Source organism: Columba livia, chromosome 3 (genome assembly GCF_036013475.1).
Source record: "Columba livia isolate bColLiv1 breed racing homer chromosome 3, bColLiv1.pat.W.v2, whole genome shotgun sequence".
Classification (NCBI taxonomy): domain Eukaryota; kingdom Metazoa; phylum Chordata; class Aves; order Columbiformes; family Columbidae; genus Columba; species Columba livia.
Window position 1 is genome coordinate 42006471 of NC_088604.1, and position 22296 is coordinate 42028766.

Consider the following 22296-nt stretch of genomic DNA (forward strand, 5'->3'; position numbering starts at 1 on the left):
CAAAATAAATTCACCAGAAGGCAGCCAGTTAAAAATAAAGAGTGATGTCATGCTCTGCCTGTCACTTCCTATCACTGAGGATGGCACAAAGCTGTTCTTTTTATGTAGAAGGAAGCATCAAGTGTAAAAGATTTTTATTCTGAAGAATCTTTCTTAGATTGTAAAAAGCAGAAGAACTGAGGTTAACGCCCCCCTCCCTCCCCCCCCTTTTTTTTTTAATAGTTTGGTATTTTACCAATGTGTCCGTGTTGATATTAAATATCAGTAATCAAGAGCTTGGATTTCTTTTTTCCATATGAAGTATCTGCAAGTGTGATTGTTTAAAAATGAAAGTGTAGTTCCTCAAGCATAAAAACTGTGTGTGTTCAGCTCATGCGGTATTACAAATAAGATGCATTTTTCTTGAACCAAGAGCCTGAATTTTTGCAGGGACATTAAAAGTAGCTCTTTGACAGAGCAGCCCGTGAGACGAACACTGACTGTCCAGCTGAGTTCATGTGTACCTGCAGCCTGTTCTCAACAGCAGACACCATCAAACAGATCAGAGAAAAATACTGTAACTCGCACAATATACGTGTGCCATAGGCTGCCCCACCAGATCTCCTTTGAATCCTTTCACACCTCTAAGAGAGAGATTTCTACAACTACTGTGTACCTGGAAAATAAAAAGTACATTTGTGACAATTCTTTGAATTGTTTGTTTCAGTTTTTCATCCCAGTTTTGATTGTATGTTGTATGTTCTTAATTTTAACTCTCGACTATTTTTGTAGCTGAATGAAAAATCAAAAATTAATTTTGGTAGTTAACTAGCATCAAAAGTCTGACTGATCTATTGAAAAATCCCCTTAGAGAAGGGAGAATAAAATTGCCTAGGGTTAACTTGTTTTGCTGTGAGGTACTACTAAGGTTTCTCTCCTGTCTTTGCTATTCAGAAAAGCAGGAATCAGAATATTATTCTAGACGGGCAGGTAATCTCAGTGAAATAAGAGAGTTTTTTTTAGAAATGGATGTCCAACTTCAGAGGTTTTGAGAGAAGGCAGGTGAGGTTTGCTACTTGATTTATAGTCTGGGAATGACTGAGTGGTCGACAGCAGAGGAAAATTAGGAGTGCCCTTATACCGCACTGGCTGCATAGGTTTATGGATGATACTGTCCACATTTTCCATCACTGACACTGTTTTCTTCTTCTCATATTTTTGTTGCTGTTTGTTCATAATTTATGGCACTTTAAAGGGATATTCTAGCAAATTCTTATATCATTAGGATTCAGGGAACTGAGTCCTCTGTCCTGATGACTGGTTTCCCAGTAAATACAATGAGAGCATTGATCCATTTGTTCCTTATCTCACTAGCATTAGGCAGAACCAGAGAACACAGCATTACCAAGAATTGATTATGAGCCAAGGAAAAATGACTGTCCTGCAACATTGTAAAGACAAACTGAAGAAAGATGGACATTTAGATAGTTCTTGGCTTTCAGTGATTTCTGCTCGTTCTGTTACTTAATTTGTTTTGTTTCTGTGTTATTGGCTTCAACTGCTCTGCCTTTTACTGGTTCTTGAAGTATCTACAAATACATGGAAAGCTTTTGCTTAATTCCAGGCTGTGATCAAAGTGTTACTGAACACTTGCATCTTTTCAAGGCTAGGTGGCTGCAGTGATTTATTTAAAGGAGTTTTTGTCAAGTCCTTATGTGGATGAAGTTTATGGAGAATGCAGCAAGCTCATATTTACAGGCTCACACACCAGCCCAGACAGGTCACTAACTCCTTGTGAGACAACGTTAATTTCAGAGAGATTGCATTTAAATCCTCCTGATCGACTCTGGCTTGGTATACCTGACATCATCTTCCATAATTTTCCTATCTGATTGTTATAAGCTCAATTAGCAGGTTATTTTGACTTTGAAATGCATAATAGGAGCCAGCGTATTTGAGAATGATGAAGCCTGGTATTGAAATTAATTAATTATAGCAATTACACGTGCATTTTTACTTCATTTTAACTCATAGGGTTCAGTTCCTCATGCTTTTTACTCAGTGGCAATACTGGTGAGAACTGACACCCTCAATTCTTTCCCATAACCCTGCCTTCAGTTCATCCCTCTTGCCAGAGCAAACGTGTAGGAACTCAATGTTGTAGGAACAACATTGGATAGCTGGTCTGATTTAATAAAGAAAAGAAGTTGCATAACTTTTCTAAGCCATATCAATTACTAATTGTTTGACCGGTCTCACAAAAAACTACCAGGAATGCAGGATATCATATGCAAAAGGCGTATGATAAGAGGAGCATGGATAACTTGAACTGGTATTGCTGTGAGGTTGGTTGATTTGTAGGTTTGTTTGTTTGTGAGAGGTTGCACTTTGCACCCAGATGATTTCACTCCAGCAGTCACAGAAACGACTGTACCTACTCCAACAAGGGGGAGGTGAACCAGCAGTCAGAAGAAACCGACTGGAGAGGTGGCTCATCTTGGGTGACTTTGCTGATGCACCAGAATTGCCCAAGACAAACACCATCCTTTTGAGTATGAAAAAAAAAGTGAGTGTATGTTTACGCACTTGAAAGGTGTGAATTATGTTAGCTATATTAGAGGGTCAGTATTATGATGATAAATTCCAAGTCCTCTCCATTCCAAGAAGCAAATGTATCTACACTCGAGGTAGAAGAGGCTACTATTATGGGAAGCTGCCAGACTGCGGAGCAAAGAAAATGTGACCATGGGGTTACAACCTACAACCTTTAAGTAAAACCCTTGAAGTAAAGCAATGAGTTCAACTAGAAATTGTTACTGAAGTTAGAGAGCCCTTTTGTGTGTCTCCTCTTTCCACAGCATCAAAAATCTGGGGGCAGTATGAGGGACACAGATGAATTTGAATGATCACATTTACTAATTGTATATAGAGATACAGTGTCTAAGTGTGTGTCGGCTTGCTCTGGGGGGGCTACTGAAACAGAGCATTAAACAGGTCTCAAGTTATTTAAAGAAGTACTACCCCTATGTACTGAAAGTTCATTTTTAGGTTGAATAATAAGGGCATGATTCAAAGCTCCAGCACTAAACCACAGACTTGCTGAGACTCCTTGAAGGCAGAGTTAATTCTTTATGTGTCTTTGGGATCAAGAGAATGCTCCTACACTTTCCTATATGCATAATATAATGCAAAAATAGTGTTCTTGACCATCAGTTCAGGAACTTTAGAGATGGAAGTATATTTTGGCTAGAAAATTAATGCTGAAAATGGTCAAGATTTCCTTACTTGATAAACAGTTTGTCAGGTTGACTCATGTTTTTCTAATATAGATTAAGGAATTTAATTCTCCACAAAGGCTATAATGATGAGTGATTACAAATTATTTCACATGCACAAAAATGCTAGAACCTGTTTCCAGGAAGTCACTGACAAAAACCCCTTTGAGCTGTTTTTTCGTGGGACCAGGCCTCAGCATCTGACTGCTCAGATGAGATTCTCTGCTGTACCTGTAAGTAGCGTGGCTCAGTCTGTGGATGATGCAGACTTTAAATAACTCCATGCACTGAGTTACTCCAAAGGAAATGTCTATTGATGGCCTGTCTGAATTACAGCAGCCAAGCTCCTCTCGTGGAAGCACCGCCAGACTCTCTTCAACAGTTTGTCACAGGGCCCAGTTTCACCCTGGCGTAAAACCTCTTGCAAACTTGTTGGAAAGATGCCTGCAGCTCATCTAGTGGCAGCTCCCTCTTGGCCACACAGGGAAATTCACCTCTTACCCCACCAAGAACTGAGATTTTACATTTCTGCAAGCTGCCCCTGCATTCTTTTACCCCTCCTTCAGACATCAAAGGAAGCATGAGAAGTTATTTGTTGTTTTTAATACCTTAATCTGTTTAGAAAATGTGGGTGATCTTGTAATGGTTAATCGCTACAATGATGCACTATTTTCTTCTTTTTCTTGCCCCACTGTGGATGTATGGTACTTCCTCTTTGAGCATGGGGGAGAGAAGCAGAGCTACAGCCTGTTCATGTAGGAGACAGAAGAGCCTCAATCTCAGAATCCATTCTCTCTCCAGCAGTGATCTCCACTAGCAGACTGCAGCACACTCTGCATGGATATTCTCATAAAATGAAGTCTTTACAGTTTATATTGTTGCAGATACAAGTAAGAAAACAGGATATTTTTTCTTTTACAAGGAATGAATGAGGTTGACCATTTCCTTTTTTTTTTTTTTTTCTTTTTCTGTTCATTCATATGTATTTCAGGCTCTTCCATAATTTCCTAATACTACCTAGAAAATGAGGTGGAAAGTAACACTGAAATTTTTAAAACAGTAGTTACACATTTTGCTATTTTTTTTTCAGATGTTTTCTGACTTTTTGAGGCATAAATGAATAAGGTGCTTTTTTGTAATGCAGTGCATAGATTAAAAATAAAGAGTAAAAGATGAGAGTATAATAAGCAAATGTATGTTATTACAAAAAATAGAGGAAAAACTGTGAATCATGTTCTTTGTTTCCTAATAATAGTTAAACTCTGAAAAGTTTAAACTGTAATGCTTTTTACAATTTAGCATTTTATTGATTAATTGTGTTTGCCGGAGAGTATCATACTTACATTTTCTTTATTGCTCCTTTAGACTGGGAGTTGAATGGCAACAATATTTATTTTAATGCTAGAGTTTTTGCCAGTATTTCTGATTTTGCAGGCTGTTTCCACTGAGAGAAACAGATGATGGCTTCAGCAACTTTTCCCAAGGAATCTTGCTCATTTGAGTCCTGTTCCTTTCAAGCAATGTACATAACACCATTTTTTTTTTTCAGGACAGAGCAGGAAACAGGAGATTGTTTCCACTGCTCAGAGTTTCAGGCCCCTAACAGACAACTTCAGACACATGCACAGTATCATATGCTTTTGTTGCTTTTATGGACAAGAGGGCCTGTTGTCATCTACAGCCCCTGCTGTCACAAGCCAAATGTTTTATTTAATAACTTCCATAAACTGTCTCCCTCCCTGCTGCTTTTTGTCTGTTCCTCTCAGATGTACTGAGCTACCCCTCAGACAACTCCAACCCCTCCTGGCTTCAGACCAGATTGCTCAGGTTCCACTCCAACCTTGTCATTCTGGTGAATGATTTGAGCAATGGCTTCTGTGGTTTCACGTAGAAAAAAAAAATAAACAAAACAGGTGCTTGTCTGTAGCTGGAATGGAAATAGGTTATCACTCCTACTCACCTTAAATAGGATTGAGACTTCTTCAAAAATAAGAGACACATCTTTTGGAAGTTAGATGCAGTCTGCTTTTTAGTGTCTCTTGCGCAGTTAGGACTTGCTATCTGCAAGACACAAGGTGCCTGGTTCCCAGAGTGGAATCCATCATCCAGAAATCACTTTAAAGTATCTTTTTGCGTGCTTAATGGGAGCAATTTAAGGCTGCGATCTAATAGTGCATTGTCTCTAAAGGAGAATCCTCCTTCTGCTGGTAGCCACCCCTCAACCCCTTTACAAGAAGGGCTCCTCTGGCTGCCTGGTAAGCCAGCTCAACTCACTGCCTGGGCAGATAACCATTCACTTTTTTTTTTTTTTTTAATCAAAGTTTTACATCTGAAAACATAAACCAGTTTATAAATGGGTTATCTATACTAGCAAATAAAAAAGGTCAAGGAGCATTCTTTGACTCAGGTCAGTTAGCAAACAAAGTCCACATCAACATGTAGAAATCTTTAATATCCCTTTCTGTCCATAGTGTTACATACTGTCCTACAGCTGATAGTTACTGCAGTCATGTTTAGATGATGCTAGTATCCTGTGTAAGCACTCCTCTGTTTCAGTACAAGATTGGCTAGGTTAGCCTAAAAAATCCTGAAGATACAACAGTATCACAGTATCACAGTATGTTTGGGATTGGAAGGGACCTCCAAACATCTTCTAGTCCAGTCCCCCTGCTGGAGCAGGAATGCCTAGATGAGGTTGCACAGGAACATGTCCAGGCGGGTTTTGAATGTCTTCAGAGAAGGAGACTCCACAACCCCCCTGGGCAGCCTGTTCCAGTGCTCTGTCACCCTTACTGAGAAGAAGTTTCTTCTCAAATTTAAGTGGAACATCCTGTGTTCCAGCTTGATCCCATTACCCCTTGTCCTATCATTGTTTGCCACCGAGAAGAGCCTGGCTCCATCCTCATGGCACTCACCCTTTATATATTTATAAACATTAATAAGGTCACCCCTCAGTCTCCTCTTCTCCAAGCTAAAGAGACCCAGCTGCCTCAGCCTTTCTTCATAAGGGAGATGCTCCACTCCCTTAATCATCATTGTTGCCCTGCGCTGGACCCTCTCCAGCAGTTCCCTGTCCTTCTTGAACTGAGGGGCCCAGAACTGGACACAATATTCCAGATGTGGTCTCACCAGGGCGGAGTAGAGGGGGAGGAGAACCTCTCTCGACCTACTAACCACCCCCCTTGTAATACACCCCAGGATGCCATTGGCCTTCCTGGCCACAAGGGCACAGTGCTGGCTCATGGTCATCCTGTTGTCCACCAGGACCCCCAGGTCCCTTTCCCCTACACTGCTCTCTAATATGTAATTTCCCAACCTATACTGGAACCTGGGGTTGTTCCTGCCCAGGTGCAGGACTCTACACTTTCCCTTGTTAAATTTCATTAGGTTATTCCCCGCCCAACTCTCCAGCCTGTCCAGGTCTCGCTGGATGGCAGCACAGCCTTCTGGCGTGTCAGCCACTCCTCCCAGCTTAGTGTCATCAGCAAACTTGCTGATAGTACACTCTATTCCCTCGTCTAAATCATTAATGAATATATTGAATAATATTGGCCCCAGCACTGACCCCTGAGGCACTCCACTAGATACTGGCCTCCAACTAGACTCCGCACCATTGACTACCACTCTCTGGCTTCTCTCCTTAAGCCAGTTTGCAACCCACCTCACTACTCTATTGTCTAGACCACACCTCCTCAACTTAGCTGTGAGGATGCTGTGGGAGACTGTGTCAAAGGCTTTACTGAAGTCAAGGTAGACCACATCCACCGCTCTGCCATCATCCATCCACCTTGTTACATTCTCATATATAGCTATATGCTGTGATACTATCCTTGCCATTTATCAGAACTCAGCAAAATGAAGTATTTTTTTTTCCTTCTGGTATAATCGTGATTTCAGTACCATTTTTTGTAACATCTGTGCTAAAATTCTTCTTCTTCTTCTTCTTCTTCTTCTTCTTCTTCTTCTTCTTCTTCTTCTTCTTCTTCTTATTATTATTATTATTATTATTATTATTATTATTATTATTATTTATTATGTTGTTGTTGTTGTTGTTGTTGCAATCCCAGCCAAGACATCTGTGTCAGCAAAAGATTTTATATTTAAATCAGAACTCAGACTTGACTGCATCCTAGTCAGGTCATATTTTCAATTATTTTTTAATAACATAAAGTCATGAACCTTAAAAAGCAGAATCACAAGAATACAAGCTATGTTTTCTACTTTTGATCACTCAAAAGCCACATTGTCTTTCTAGTTTCTAGACATTTAGGTGGTTCTGTTAGTATAGTCCTTGCAATTTCTATGTGTCCAATTTTACAGAATCCTAGAAGTATGAGTGTACTTATATACACATTTTACATTGTGACAAACACAGACACAGTTGTGAAAGGCCAAGAACCATCTAAAACAAAGGATTTCAGAGCCTAAATTCCCCTAAAAAGATACATCCAGAATGGTGATCCTGAAATCCACCGCTCAACTGCTGCTTAATATTTCATTCTATCATTTTTCAGATAAGCTTCATTTAAGAGGGTGATTAAGCACTGCAACACATCTGTCATCCTCAAGTACAATCATAATCCAGAAAGTGGCTAAGGGGTTTCAAGACTTTGGTATCTATGGTAGGGACATTTTGTCTCCTATTTTGTCAATGAAGAGAGGACTTCTAACTGATGTGGTAAGGATCTTCCTCTTACTGACTATATGAAGTGTCTATATTAAACAGACTGAACAATTTCTTATATCCTAGCTTTGGGGACTACGACTGCCTTCCTTTAGTGTGCACCATGCATCAGAAACACCAGATTCCTCTTTCTTGTATCTAGATGGCTATTATTCAACATGTCATTGCCATTTATCTTTTATGTGCCAGCCTACTGGGATTTCCATATCCTCTAATCCCTCTAAAATAAGCCCTGTTTAGGTCTTTCAGATATGATCTTAGAGGACATAGCTAGAGCCTGAATCCTAAAAAAGTTAGTTATTCCCTCTCCTAAAGAGAAGGTACTGAACTGGGGATCTTGAGTAAAGGAAGTGTGCCAGCTCCAAAAAAGGGAGTTATTTCCTTTTGCAGTCAGTGTTTTTCATTGGAAACTCTAGGCTGATTTTATGCAACCTAGACGAGTAGTGGAAGGACTGTGTCTCCAAAAGCCTGTCCATTCTTCTTAAGTATGTTAGACTACCTGATACAAGATATGTCACTATTTGTTGACTTAAAGAGTATTAATTAGGAGTGCTCTAATTTTGAGGTTTAAGTGCCATGTGTACAGGTGTCTTTGTCCAAAATGATCTAAAGAGACTTTATCTGAATTCCAGATAAATGTCAACTGTAAATCTGTGAATCCATCAAATATTCCATTCAAGGTGTGGTTTATTGTTGTTGTGGGGTTTTTTTGTTTGGTTGGTTGCTTTTTTGTTATGGCATCACTTTGATTTTTTGTAGTGATGAAAGAGGTATATTGTGTTCTGGACTAGTGTACTTGTTAAAAATCCTTGAATTACAGAATTTCATCTCCAAATACATACATACATACATACATACATACATACATACATACATATCTAATCCTAAAGATACTGGGTAGAGTAACATTTAGCATATCTAAATCTTATCTCAAGATAAGGCAAGTCTTGTACCAAATGGAATAAGCAGCCCATCTAGTATTTAGTGTATGGAGCACTGTTTCTTGTCTTTCATCATGATCCAAATGGCAGGAGGTGTTACAGACCACCATGCATGCAGCCTAACCAGTCCAACAAATTGTTGTGGAAGCAAGCATGGACCCTTCAGACAACTGTGCCTGAATTTCTCATTTGTGGGGCAACTACGCAGAGATATGCCAGAGTGGCTTTTGCAGTATTCAGATACTTCCATGGCTAGGTAATATCGAGAATGGAAATAGGCAAAACCTATGTACTGGCAAACTTGGACAAAATATATATATTACAACCAGCATGCTCCTTATTCGTACTGGCACCTTCATGACACGCAGAATAAGATAATTTGCATACATGTGGAATTTGCATTTACCTTCTATCACCAGTTTCCTGATTAAAGATTACATCCTGTTAGAAGAACAGTTTTCTGTTAGGAAACTAGCTACTTCATATTTCTACTGTTCTTTAACTAAAGAGTTAAGCATTGGAAAGTCAACTTGTGAAGGTCCAGTCATGCTGTGTTAGGCGAATCTTTGGTCTGACCTAGTACAGCCACTCTTCTGCCACCAGTATGATTATGAAAGCTCTTCCCCCACTGATTTAACAGCACCAGTCATGTACATGAAAATAGTAGGCTTTCGGATATTAAGGTTTCCAAACTGCACAAGTGCCACTGTGACGGGACTCAGGCTCATGTTTCAGTGGCTGTGTTAATAAGAATATCTTCTGTTTCCAGTGCACAGATGTGAGAAAAGCTGGCAAGGTGCCAGGGTCTCAGGTCAGACACTGAGATCAGAATCACAGAAGGGTTTGGGTTGGAAGTGACCTTCAAAGGTCATCTAGTCTAAACCCCTGCAATGAGCAGGGACATCTTCAACTAGATTAGGTTGCTCAGAGCCCCATCCAGCCTGGCCTTCGATGTCTCCAGGGATGGGGCATCTACCACCTCTCTGGGCAACCTGGGCCAGTGTCTCACCACCCTCAGTGTAAAACATTACTTCTTATATCTACACGGAATCTCCCATCCTTTAGTTTAAAACCATCACCCCTTGTCCCATTGCAACAGGCCCTGCTAAAACCTCTGTCCTGATCTTCCTTATATGTGGAGGGGGTTTTGGTAGATAAAGATTTGTTGCTGAATTAGTCAGGCTTAAAGGAATCTCAAGGCCGCTTCGAGAAGCTGAGAACAGAATCTGCTGTGAGAGAGAGGGGCGTTCCTCAATCACCGGGGTCCTGGCGTGGTGTGAATCATCTGACGTATCATCAGTGAGACTCCAGTGCATGGACAGGCCATGATACTCATTTAGCGAATCCATGCTTGGAGTGTGGATGCGTGATTAGAATATAGTTATGTATATAAGGAGACTTGTTTCTGTAATAAATGGCTTTAGCGTGATTCACATTGAATCGACTTGTTTAGCTGAGTCCTTATTTCGCTCTAACACTTATAGGCCCTGTTTAGGTACTGAAAGGCTGCAATAAGGTCTCCCTGGAGCCTTTTTTCTCCAGGCTGAACAACCCCAACTCTCTCAGCCTGTCCACAACCATCTTGGAGGCTTTTCCAGCATTTTGCTGTCCTTCTTATGCCATGGAGCCTCTTGCATGGGACTATTCCATCCCAAGTGAAGGACTACTCTGCTGAGCTTCATGGGTTTCAATCATCCCTGTTAATGTCCTTCTGAGTGAGAGCCCTGCCCTCACTCACCACAAGAACTACTCCTAATTCAGCTCTATCATCTCTTAATTTTAGAATCATAGAATCATTTTGGTTGGATGAGACCCTTAAGATCATTGAGTCCAACCATAACTTAGCTCTAGCACTAAGCCATGTCCCTAAGAAACCTTGTCTATATGCCTTTTAAACACCTCCAGGGATGGTGACTCCACCACTTCCCTGGGCAGCCTGTTCCAATGCTTCACAACCCTTTCCATGAAGTTTTTCCTAATATCCAATCTGAACCTTCCCTGGTGCAACTTAAGGTCTTTTCCTCTTGTCCTATCACTTGCTACTTGGGAGATGCTTGAATAAGCTGAGACCTTGTATCACCAGTATCTGCAGAACATCACTATTTCGGGAATCGACTTAGCTTTTCCTGCTACGGTTTATGAATTCATGCCCTGACAACATGAAGCCATACAGGACCTTCAATAATGCTCTGAAAAACACAGAAAACTGTTAAAACACACACTGAGAAGACTGAAAGGCTGGTAGCATTTGCAGAAACAACTTAAAACTTAGTAAATGCAAAACTGTAAGTGCAGGGTGCAGTAGCCTAAAATAACTGATGTCTACAAGTGGTTTTGCACGGCAAAAGACTGGAACTCCTTGATCGCTTATAGAATCAACTGTTCCCAACATGGTTACTGGAAAGTGAATAGTCCTGGGTTGAGGAAAACTGAAGACAGATTCTCATATTTCTGTCACATGCTGTCTTTCTAATGTGCACCTGCTAGCTCTTCTTATTCTGCTCATTTTCAGATATTGTTCTAACTTACAGGGCTTGATGATAACAGAATTAAATATATATGCATATATTTAAAAACTCTGTGAAGAAAGAATTGCTGGTACGCATAGTTATTTTTTTTCTTAAGCAACATTCTGGACTGTGCCAAATTTTCTGCTGAGTTAGATATTCAGCTTCAGGTCATTTGGATGCTGTTTCAGGTTCCAGAGCTAGCCTGCAGTAATATCCTACTTCTTTCCTCATGAGAGCAGACCAGCAGCAAGTGGCTCAAACAAAACTTTATGTTACTTATCATTCTGGGTTTTGAAGGCAGCACTGCTGGCTTTCATCATGGAAAGGATGAGGACCTTCTAATAGAAAGTACTATGGTTCTGCAGACAAAGCTCGATAAATTACTTATATGAGTTCTCCCTTCTGTTTCTAACACCTGCATCCTCTTATTCTTAACAGGAAGAGGACTGGTTGTCTAATTGCTCCAGAAATAAAAGTGCAGCAAACATTCAGTCATCCTTTCAGATCTGCACTATCTCCATGCTACTTTCCATTGTAGGAAGAACCTGAATGTACGAAAAAGCTAGAGGAAGAGTAATCTAAAAAGACTGTGGTTCTGGAGGTACACTGGTTTTGAAAGCAAAGGCATGCAAAATGCTCTACACTGAGGCCTACGCTTTTGTCAGCAGAGTGCCAGTGCCAAGATTTGCATGAGGCTAAACACATCATTATATATATATCAGCTCATCTTTCACAGTGGGAAAAGCACTGCAGGAGTACATAGTCTCTCTCCCTCCTCCTGAGCATCTTCCCCAAGGCCCTACCCCTGCTCTTCCTTTGCCAGCCATACTGTGATCCCTTTCCTCGGGTCATGGAACTTCTCCTACACTGGAGCCTCCAGCCCCTCTTGCGGCAGACACATGCTAAATGGAGCAACTACATTTTCAGAGTACTGGCAGTAAAATATGCTTGCTTGATGTTAGAAATACACCTCCTACTTCACAGAAATAAAAGCTGTGGATTGTCACTAATGTGCCAGACTATTTTGATTTCAACAGTTCAGAAGCGGAGTATGATTTTGTTTAAAGCAGCCTCAGGCTGAGCCATGCTTAACTGTTCGTTGGGAGTAGGGGGATCTAGAAAAGGGAGATGGAGGAATTAAAAAAATGTTAATTTTCAGTGGCCAGCAATTTGCCTGCCAACAGTACTATCCAGGTTGCTTAGAGAACTGTCATGTAAGTTTCATGTTTAACCTCTGCTTCCTTTTTTTCTTTCTGTAATGTAATGTTAAGTGCTGCATCCAGAGCTCTATTCAGAACAACATGCATAGCAGATGCAGCATTGCAAGGTTCAAAACAAGACCTTACGCACCCTGCTACCCATCAGGAAGCTTCCTTCTTCCTGTAGGGAATGTCACCTCATCTGACTAAACCTGCTCCAAGCGACAGAACAAGGTCAAAGGAGTAACTTATACAACTTCAATGTTATGGCTAACACTACTGTTTATATATCTGCTACTGAGAAAGGAACAGTTACTCCCTTACCTGTTATCATTTTTTTTTGTCCACTGGGCTTCTTTTAAGCAAGTGCTGTCATACAGTTGGTGTTCATCAGCTCCACCAATAAGCAGAAAAACGGAGGCACTTATGGGACTTCTTCTAGCTCCAGTTGCAAGGTTAGAGAATAGGATCACAGATATTATTTTTTCTTCCTTTTTAATGTTGAACCTTGATTCTGTTTGTTTTATCGGCACTGCCATATGATCTGTAAAATGCTCAGCTGAGCAAACTGCTTAGAACTCAGTGTAGTGTTTGATATTATTATGGTTTTAATCAAAATAGCAGTGGTTGGTATACTTTCAAATATAAATAGGATTTGGCCGTGTTTATCTGGCTAATTTTCAGAATGTTGAGATAACATGCACCAGTACAGCAGGTTTACATTCAGCTTTGCAAATCAGGAAGAACACTAAGAGGAAATGATGGATTAAGTATGGATAAGATGTAAAAAGCCTCTCAGAACTGGTTTACAGAATCATTGACTGCACACAAACAGAGATTGCCGTAACTAGTGGTTATGTGGGGAACTCACCAGAAATCACCATAAGATTCAGGATCTTGCAAATCCATGCTGGGATCTGAACTAAAGATGTTTTCAGTGTGGATAGATGAGTGACACATGATCCTGCAATAGCAATGACTGGTTATCATTTTAGATGCTATCCAAAAACTAGAAGGAAAAAATGCTTCCTAGTATGGCTGGAAGCACTAGGCACTAGTGTTCACAGTGGTTCCAGTGACAGGAATTTTGAATTTACTTTTCCTTTATGGTGTCAGAAGGAGTATAATAAAATTCTGTATCTATGTTTGAAAACAGTCTCAGTTTTAAGTTCAACCCAGCTGTACCCTGAGGCTGAAACGTGGCCATGTTTTGGCAGCAGGGAAGACTGCCATATGTTGCAGTGATAAAGAAATTACAGTGATGCCAATCTCTAAAATCAGACTTATAAAAAATATCTAAGGGAGTGCATTTGTAGCAATAAAAGCTTTTATATACATATATATATAGAGAGAGAATAAGAGAGCCTGACAACTCTATATTTAAGGATAATTTTTCTGTCTCTTTAACAGTCATGCACTTTGTAAATGCTGCAAGCCACAATTCACTATTGCACTTCAGAGAAGTTGTATATGATCCATAAATCCCTTGCATTTCCCTGTCACACAGAATTGCTTGCTGTCTAGCTCCCAGCTTCCAATAGCCATAGGACAACTACACTCTTTGAATAAGTTCTTACCTATTGACTGGCTTTTAGTAAGCACATACTGGAAATCGATAAGAAGATTCTTTTTTTAGCAGTCATTCAGTCAGGCCTCTAAATGACAGCATAGATGTGGAGACTCTGAATGTGGCTGGCAGCAGCATGACATACTCTTTCTTTTTTTTTTTTAAGGTCAGTATAGGCTGTTGGTTTATAGCTCTCATGGGTGACTTCCAATGCTTTTAAAATTGTCGATTAGTTCATTTTAGTGCCAGTAGTATGTCAAGAATTTTTGAACAGAAAAGACTATTTGTATTCCTGATATGCATGTAATAAAATCCGTCATAGGATCTATTAGTACAATGTGGTAGTTCCAAACCACATCTACTGCAACTTAATCCAGAGCAAAATATTCAATACAAAATACTGATCTCAATCATAAACCTTCTGGTTTCAATTGTAAACACTGAAGCTGTTGTTTCTCATTGCTGAAGGAGGGCTGCTACTGATCCATAAAGATGACTATCTGAGCAGTTTTCAATTCATTCCATTTACCAGTATCCTGAGACACACTTGTGAAATTGCTAAGAAGTTGCTGAGAACAGACAATGCATTCCACCAGCGTCTTCTTGTTTTCACCATTTATGGTCTTCAGCTCTTGAAAGAAATTATCCACAGATGTAATACATTTGTTTTGAAGCAGAAGTTTTACTACTGAGTAGGTACATAGTTTCCAGGTAAACATTTTCTTGCCCAGCAGTGATGGTGGTCTTCGAACTTCCATTTTTTGACAGTATACTAGCTAAGTTATTCTGTATCTACTGTGCCAACAGGTCCAGCTAGCTTTGCAGTGAGGACACTAATTCATTTGGGTTCTTAGTATACACAAGCCTTGCCATTTTTACTTCTTCTCTTAAATTCTCACAGTATTTTGCAGCTGAGAAAAAACACTGTCTGTTTCTTCCTGTATTTTCTTTTTTTTTCAGAGTGAGACAGAGTTCTCCCAAGAAGGTATTAATTTCTTTTTATGGCACTCCATCTCATAGGCCACAGCAGAACATTTCCTTATGTTATTCTGAAACTGGAAGTTTAGTTCCAGGACAATTTCCACTATTGTTGTCAAGATGTTTATATCCTAATCCATATATGTGCTCCTCAGTCAACCTCAACAGCTCAGTTTTACTAGCAAATGCCAGGATCACATTTTGTAGTGTTTTTTTCAGACATATAAGAAAGTTCAGTGGACAGTAACTTTTTAGCAGAGGCAAGAGACACTGATACAACTAATGCAAATATATTAGCTGCTGAACAACTGGTGAATAGGAGGCCACCTATAAAATATCCATAACACGTCCACATCTGTTGCTGCTTCAGACTGTTCTCACTAACTGAATCTCGTTGAACAGAACATTCATTTCTCCTGCAAATGTATTTGGACAATAGCTTTGTGTTGATTCATAGCCTTCTTATGATCCAGTTTTGCATAGATACATCTTCTGTATTAACAGGACTATCCAGATGGCTAGCTGTGCCATGAAGTTTTTCTTTGATATTTTCCAAAACTGAAACCACATATTATTCGTCAGCCAGAGGATACATGGTCTCTTGCAGATCTGTCTCTGCTTCTTTCAGTTCTTTCTCCTTGATTTGCAGGTCTCTTTTAATTGTTAAGGTTCACTTTTATTAACAGTGAATGGTTTAGTGATTGTTTTCACTTCTTCTTCCATGGTGCTGATCATGTCAATATACTCTGCGACTTGATCCTGAACTGTCAGCTTTCCTTTAACGGCATCATGAGTTTTCAGTGAAAATATAGACTCCATTTTACTCTTCATGCAGCAGCAAGGTCTCCTTATAGATGATCAATCCCTTCAGTATCTTTCTTAATCATAGCTCATTTTGGCAGCTGCTGGTTAACTTCAGGCTTCATTATGTTCTTTGCTCTGTGAGCATACTTCAGTGTACTCAATGTTTCCTCAAGATTTATAGATATGTGAGAAACTGTAATAATTATTGATGTTCTTGGTTGTTCTCCAAGACAGTATTGGAGGATTCTTCTAAGTTAAGATTCTCTGTGCCTCCTTCCCCAACAGCAGTAATAAGTCTTTCTCCAGTCAAAACAGACTACTTGGTATTTCCAGCTTCACAAGCTCTTTTATCAACTGCCCCAAATCAAAGCGTTTTCATTTCCTGCAAGATCAAGTTTATCTTCCCCATTCTAACAAGCTCCTGTCCATCTGCTCTGGTTTCTTTCATATAGATGGTAACCAGAAACAGCCTAGGATCAACCAAAATGTGCATTTACATAAGTAGCTGCAGTAGTTCTTTTTGCTGCACCTCTTTCCACGATTTGGTAGGCTTCGTTTTTGTTGTGAACAGGCCTTTCACATTTACACCTATCTTCTTTACAGGATCATCAAATATCTGCAGTCTTTCTCCAGCAGTGGGAATAGGAATCAGAAAATCAAGCTCCTCATTGTAGACTTCCAGAAAATAGGCTTTAAAAAAAAAAAAAAAAAAAATCGCTATCAATGTGTGTAAATGTATTTGATACAAAGTATTAGACCTGGTAGCAAATCCTCTTCCAAACTATTTTCTTCACTGAGGCTTCCTTTACAGTGTGAAGGTGTTTCTAACATCAGTGTGGCCATAAATAAGCACTGTACAGTTGTACCCATAACTTCATCCAAAATGTGGCACACAACTCCTGAACCTATCAGTTGTCTGTAACTCCTCTGGCGCAGACCCTGCCTTCTTTTCTTGCTTGATCAGAGTCTACAAAAGTGCAGGCTTTATATCCTGAGGCATTAAAAGGTGTGAACCACACTGTCACCTAAATCTTCTTGCCCTTCGTGTTCTCTGTGTAGCAACTTCCCTAGAAGCTCAAGGAAGCCATGATGGGCCTCAGGGCCAATCTGCCAGGGAAAAAGGCAAAGCACTGACTGTCCCTCAGTGTTTTTTGCAGCCCTTCAAGCTCCAGCCAACTGCCACTGCTAACATACTCACCTCAGCCACCAGCACTACACCTCCTGCAACTCGGAAATGTCTGAGTATAGGGAGACTCTGCTCATCACTTACCTCGTAACGTCCACACCCCGCAGTGCAGCAAGACATAGGCATGTTTAAGTGAATACTGATCAAAAAATAGCTGTGGAATAAAAGGTAATATAGCCACAATAGTTTTGTGTTGTACATGAGTTAACTGGCCTTGATATGAAGCGGTGGCCCCTGTCCTTATGCCTCTGTTTTGTTACTGAGCTCCATTGAAAGTCTGGTGCTATGTCCCTGCAAAGATGGCATCTGGAAAAATACATGACTGCAGCATGCCTGCGTGCAGCAGTTTTATCTCAGAGAGGCGTCTCTTGTCACTCTTGCAAGGAGGTTTTTTTAAAAGCCTCATCAAAATCCTTAATAGGATAACAAAGCACTGATGCTTTAATATCCTTGATGTAGCGCTAAGGCCCTGACGCTGCCGTGGGCCTGCCCTTCTGGAGACTTCTCCCTTTCCAGCCGTATTTCTTGCCCAAAGATCTTCCTCCCCAACTCCCCCCTCCGGATGACGACCCTCCCGACCCTGCAGTCCCCGTGGTGATCCCGTCTCTCAGGTGCTCTGCCCACAAACTTATCGCTACTCCAAGGGCTTGGCCAGGCCTTCTCCCTCAAGCCCTCCCACGGGGACACAGCCCCGGCGGGCGGGAAGCCTGTAGCGCTGCCGGCGGCCGCCGCCTCCCAGGCCCACGGGGGACACCGGCGCCTCTGCAGCGCCTCGGGAGCGTCCGAGAACCGGCACCACAGTCCCGCGGCCCAAGCCGGCCCAAGCTCGGCCCCTCCTCCGGCAGGTGCGGCCGGGCCGCCGCTGCGCACTGGGCGGGGCGGGGAAGCTCCTCCTGCTCACAGACCGGGGCCGCACAGCCGGGACGGCGGGTCTGCGGAGTCGGGGCTTCTGCCTGGCGGCTCATCCCCCGCTGCCGTCGGAGCGGCGCGGAAGGGCGGCGCCACCACCACCGCCGTGCAAGGTCCCGGCACCTGCCGTGAGGTGAGCGAGCGGCCGGGCCTGAGGCAATGCTTCGCCGTTACCTCACCGAGACCGGGGCGGCGAGGCGGGGGTTGGCCGCCAGCTGCCCCCCGCGGCCTTGCCTGAGGGGGACTGAGTGTCCTCGTTGCCAGGGAGACGGTTCAAACGGCAGCTCCGACCGGTGGAGCGTCCCCGGGTAGCGGCCGGCGCTCGGCTCAGCGGTCCCGCCGGCCCTCGGCTCAGTGTAACTCCGCCGGAGGAGGCGGCGGGCGCGGCGTGGGGGAGGACAAACTGAAGCCGGGGAGGGTGGCTCCGGGACAGGGTGAGTCCCGTTCGCTCCGGGGTTGTGCGGGGACGTGCTGCAGGCGCTCGGTGTGCGGCGGTTTCTTAAAACATGGCTCTGCTGCCTTGAAACGGACGCTGAAATGCGTTGCTTTACTTAGTCGGAGGGGTTCTCTTCGTTGAAGCTACTCGTTTGAGTGAAAAAACCAAGCTTTTATGCCTCTCCAGTGTTTAAATATGTGGGAGCTCCCAGCTGGAAAGGAACTAGGCACCTTGGTTACTGGAAGATTAAACCTGCAGCCCTAGGGATTTAAAAGGTACTGCTCAGGTGGTTTAATACCTAGCTCAGCGTGGGGAATGATTTGGTTCTCAGCACTAAATTTTCTACTTAGTCAATCTGGAGCAATTTACCAAAAAAACCCACGAAAACAAAACAAAACAAAACAATCAGTGTTTCCCGCGGTGCCGCAGGTTGCAGATGACTCGTTGCTGCCAGCCTGCCTGGGCATCCATGGAGGGTGCAATTCAGCCGGTCGTCTGTGTCGTCTCTGGCATAGTCCGACCGACAGCTGATAGATGAAATCGTCACACGCAAACGGTGGGAAACAGTACACTTGGCACCATACGTTAGAATGATATGGGAAAGAAATGAGGTTGCAGTATAAAACTTAGCATTGTAAGTTAGACTGCAGGTGTTGATCGTAGCAAATAGTGGGAATACTTTTTTTTTTTTTTTTTTTTAAAGCTTGTTATAAACTTGTCTAGTTTTATAGGGGTAGAAGGATGTCATATAAATGTTTTGGAAGCAAGCTGGTGTTAGTCTTACTTGTGTGAATGTTAGTGGCAGCATTTTTAAAGTCATGGAAAGATGAGTAGACCCAGAGGCCACAGTCCTGTTAACTGTAGTGCACAAGGTAAAGAATTACTGGAGTCTTGCCAATTCCTGTTGCTTCTGGGATCTGCCCACATGAAGTGGTTGGCAGGGGTAAGGCCAAGGGGTATTCAACAATTGTTCAGAATTTTTATCCAAAAACCAAGTTAACTGTTTAACCAGAGTCTATGGGAATCCAAAGATACACTGAACAGATAATATAGTTACCACAGATGATTAAAAATCTACCAATATCTACTCAGTCAGATTTCTTTATTCCGTTTGAGTTTATGAAAGATTAGAGAGAAATTTTTACTTAATTTTGGAAGTATTCAAGAAAAAAACCCTTATCTTTAGTCTGCTTTTCAAATTATGAATAAATTGACAGTATCTGTGAAGCACTTTGCTGTTATTATGTATGAAATACTAAGCTGGATATTGGTACCCTGAGGAACTGCTTGGAATAATAAGCTCTTGCTTTAGTAGGACACTAAAAATAATGCAGTTACACGAATTAACACCTATTAAATGTAAGATCTATTTTCAGGTGCTTACAGCATTTATAAAAAGTATCATTGTGACTTATTGTGCATACAAGCAACAAAAGGACCTGTTTCTTTCTGTATAAACATGCATAGAGAAAATGTGCATTTGGGCAGCTACTGAGTTGGCAGATATGGGGAAAATAGTACTTCCTGATATTTAAAGGGGCAAAGAAGCTGCATCAGTGTTTCTTCAAAAATCATTCCGTTCAATTTGCAGGTATATCTTGCATTCAGTTCCAAGGGAGAGTAAGTGCTTTTAGGGAAGGGAGTTTTACTATGGAAACTGAGGTGTTGTTTATTTAATTCTTTATAGGTCTGCATGTTATATGAACCACTCAGAATGTGAGATTGAGCATTGTCTTTACTGTTAGAAAACCGTGTGATATTCTAAAAGTAAAGATGACTATGCAGAAATTAAATTTCTGAAGATATTCTTTTTGAAAACAAGCTTGGAAATGACTGAATTACAAATTGGCCCTGAACAGAAAGTGTAGAGTCTTGCCTTGGACAACAAGCTCAGGATGCCCTGAGATTTTCTAGTTGAGCTGTAATATTATTTGAGTTCATCTTCTCCGTAAGGACATGAACAGCTTTGTTTGAGGTGGCAACTCCTGTTAAAATGTCTGTGTATTGCTAAATGTATAAGTGAATTTGGCTCAGGATTTGAATTTGAACATGAAAAGAAATTCATGTAACATCTGGGAAAGTGTGGGGTTTTATTTTTATTTTTTTTCTCCTCTCTGCTCATTCACTTCTTACTAAGGGGAGCAATAAACTTGCAGTTTACGGTAAGGAGAAGTACGGTTGAAATGTTGGTAGCAGATGGAGATTTAGGCTTGTGTGGGCCTTTTCTTCAGTGGGAACTTGCAAAGTAAAACTAATGGGATTTGACCAGAAAAAAATGCAGTGTTCCTTTTTTTAAAAAAAAAAAAAAGTTTTTGTCATCTCCATTTTTGATTCAGAATGTGTTGCTTCTGTCTGAAAAATCAGAAATTGATATAATGTAGCTTCTGACACTGATGATCAGCTTCTACAACGCAACAGAAAGGAATGTATTCAATATGAAAATCATGGCACTGCTATGGTGTTTTTGATTCTGCTGACTAGAATATGATTGACTTAATGGCCAAGAATGAAATTAATTTAATGCCATGCTATTATAGGGATGTGATGATTATAAATTGGGCTAGAAATGGGAATTGGATTAAGTGAAAAATGAAATTAATTTGAACACTCAGGTGAAAACATTTTACAGTGTTATCAGGAGAAACTGGCCAAACTTAAGTGTCATCCACTGTAATTATGCTCACCTTCAGTAATCACATAGTAGTCTCATTTTAATTCTTTTTAGTGTAAGAAGTTATCCTTCATATTTATCATCCAGCTAAGATTTTCATATGGCACTTGTCAGTGTGTTCTACACTTGGAGAACTTGGGTTACTCCACAACCAATTGGGGGAAAAAAAAATAATCTTGTATTTGAATTTTGGTATCTTCTTTGGAGATAGTTAGAGAAACAGTGCCAAAAGACTGAAAATTTACAGAGGTTTTCCTAAGATATTTTTAGAAGCCTCTTTTTGTGTGTGGTGGTTGTTGTGTTTTTTTTTTGTTTTGTTTTGTTTTGGTGTGTGTTTGTTTGTTTTCTAAAATGTTTCTTTATTCCCCACAAAAATTACTAACTGGTTGTGGTGGTATATTTTCTCCCAATTTCTTGAATTATCTGAGAACTATACTTAATAGCCAATCACTTGTAGGATCCTTGACAAAGCAATTTCTGAATCTTCTTTTTCTTCTGACTTTGGACTTTTGATGGCTTATGAGATCAAGGGAGGTCTGTCATTATATATGCTTACCCATTTGTGCCACAGTATAAAAAGGATATAAAGCTACTCGAGTGTGTCCAGGAGAGGACCATGGAGTTGGTGAGGGGTTTGGGGAGGAAGCCATAGGAGGTACAGCTAAAGTCACTTGATTTGTTCAGCTTGGAGAAGAGGAGACTGAGAGGAGACCTCATGGTGGCTACAGCTTCCTCACAAGGGGAGGAGGAGGGGCAGGTGCTGAACTCTTCTCTTTAGTGACCAGTGACAGAACCTGAGGGAATGTCAGGAAGATGTGCCAGGGGAGGTTTAGGTTGGACATGAGGAAAAGGTTCTTCACCCAGAGGGTGGTGGAGCACTGGAACAGGCTCCCCAGGGAGGTGTCATGGCCTCAAGCCTGACAGTGTTCAAGAAGAGACTGGACCATGTCCTCAGACACATGTTGTGAACTGTGGGGTTGTCCTGTGCAGGGACAGGAGTTGGACTCTGATCATTGTGTGTCCCTTCCAACTCAGCACATTATATGATTCTATGGAAGGTTATGTAATTGTAGCAGGGATGCTTTTCTTTTACAGGCTTTTACTAACTTCATTTCAGAGGGAATTTTAAAATTTTACTGTCAAATGCTGTCTCTGAA

The 22296-nt window shown here is 41.2% G+C and overlaps 1 protein-coding gene and 1 pseudogene across 10 annotated transcripts in view; one reads left to right on the forward strand and one right to left on the reverse strand.

Moving 5' to 3' along the window:
• Positions 1-14361: 14361 nt before the first annotated feature.
• Positions 14362-17249, reverse strand: LOC102091362 (kinesin-like protein KIF11-A; annotated as a pseudogene).
• Positions 17250-17857: 608 nt separating this feature from the next.
• Positions 17858-22296, forward strand: part of KLHL32 (kelch like family member 32) — a 113969-nt gene continuing 109530 nt past the window's right edge. For 5 of the 10 annotated variants that reach the window (XR_010471254.1, XM_065056558.1, XM_065056563.1 and 2 more), the window contains exon 1: positions 17961-18165. The gene's annotated coding sequence lies outside the window, so the exon portion shown is untranslated. Of the gene's footprint in view, positions 18166-18295; positions 18467-22296 lie in introns of those variants that run through there. The other 5 variants (XM_065056565.1, XM_065056559.1, XM_065056564.1 and 2 more) reach the window with 5 other exon arrangements.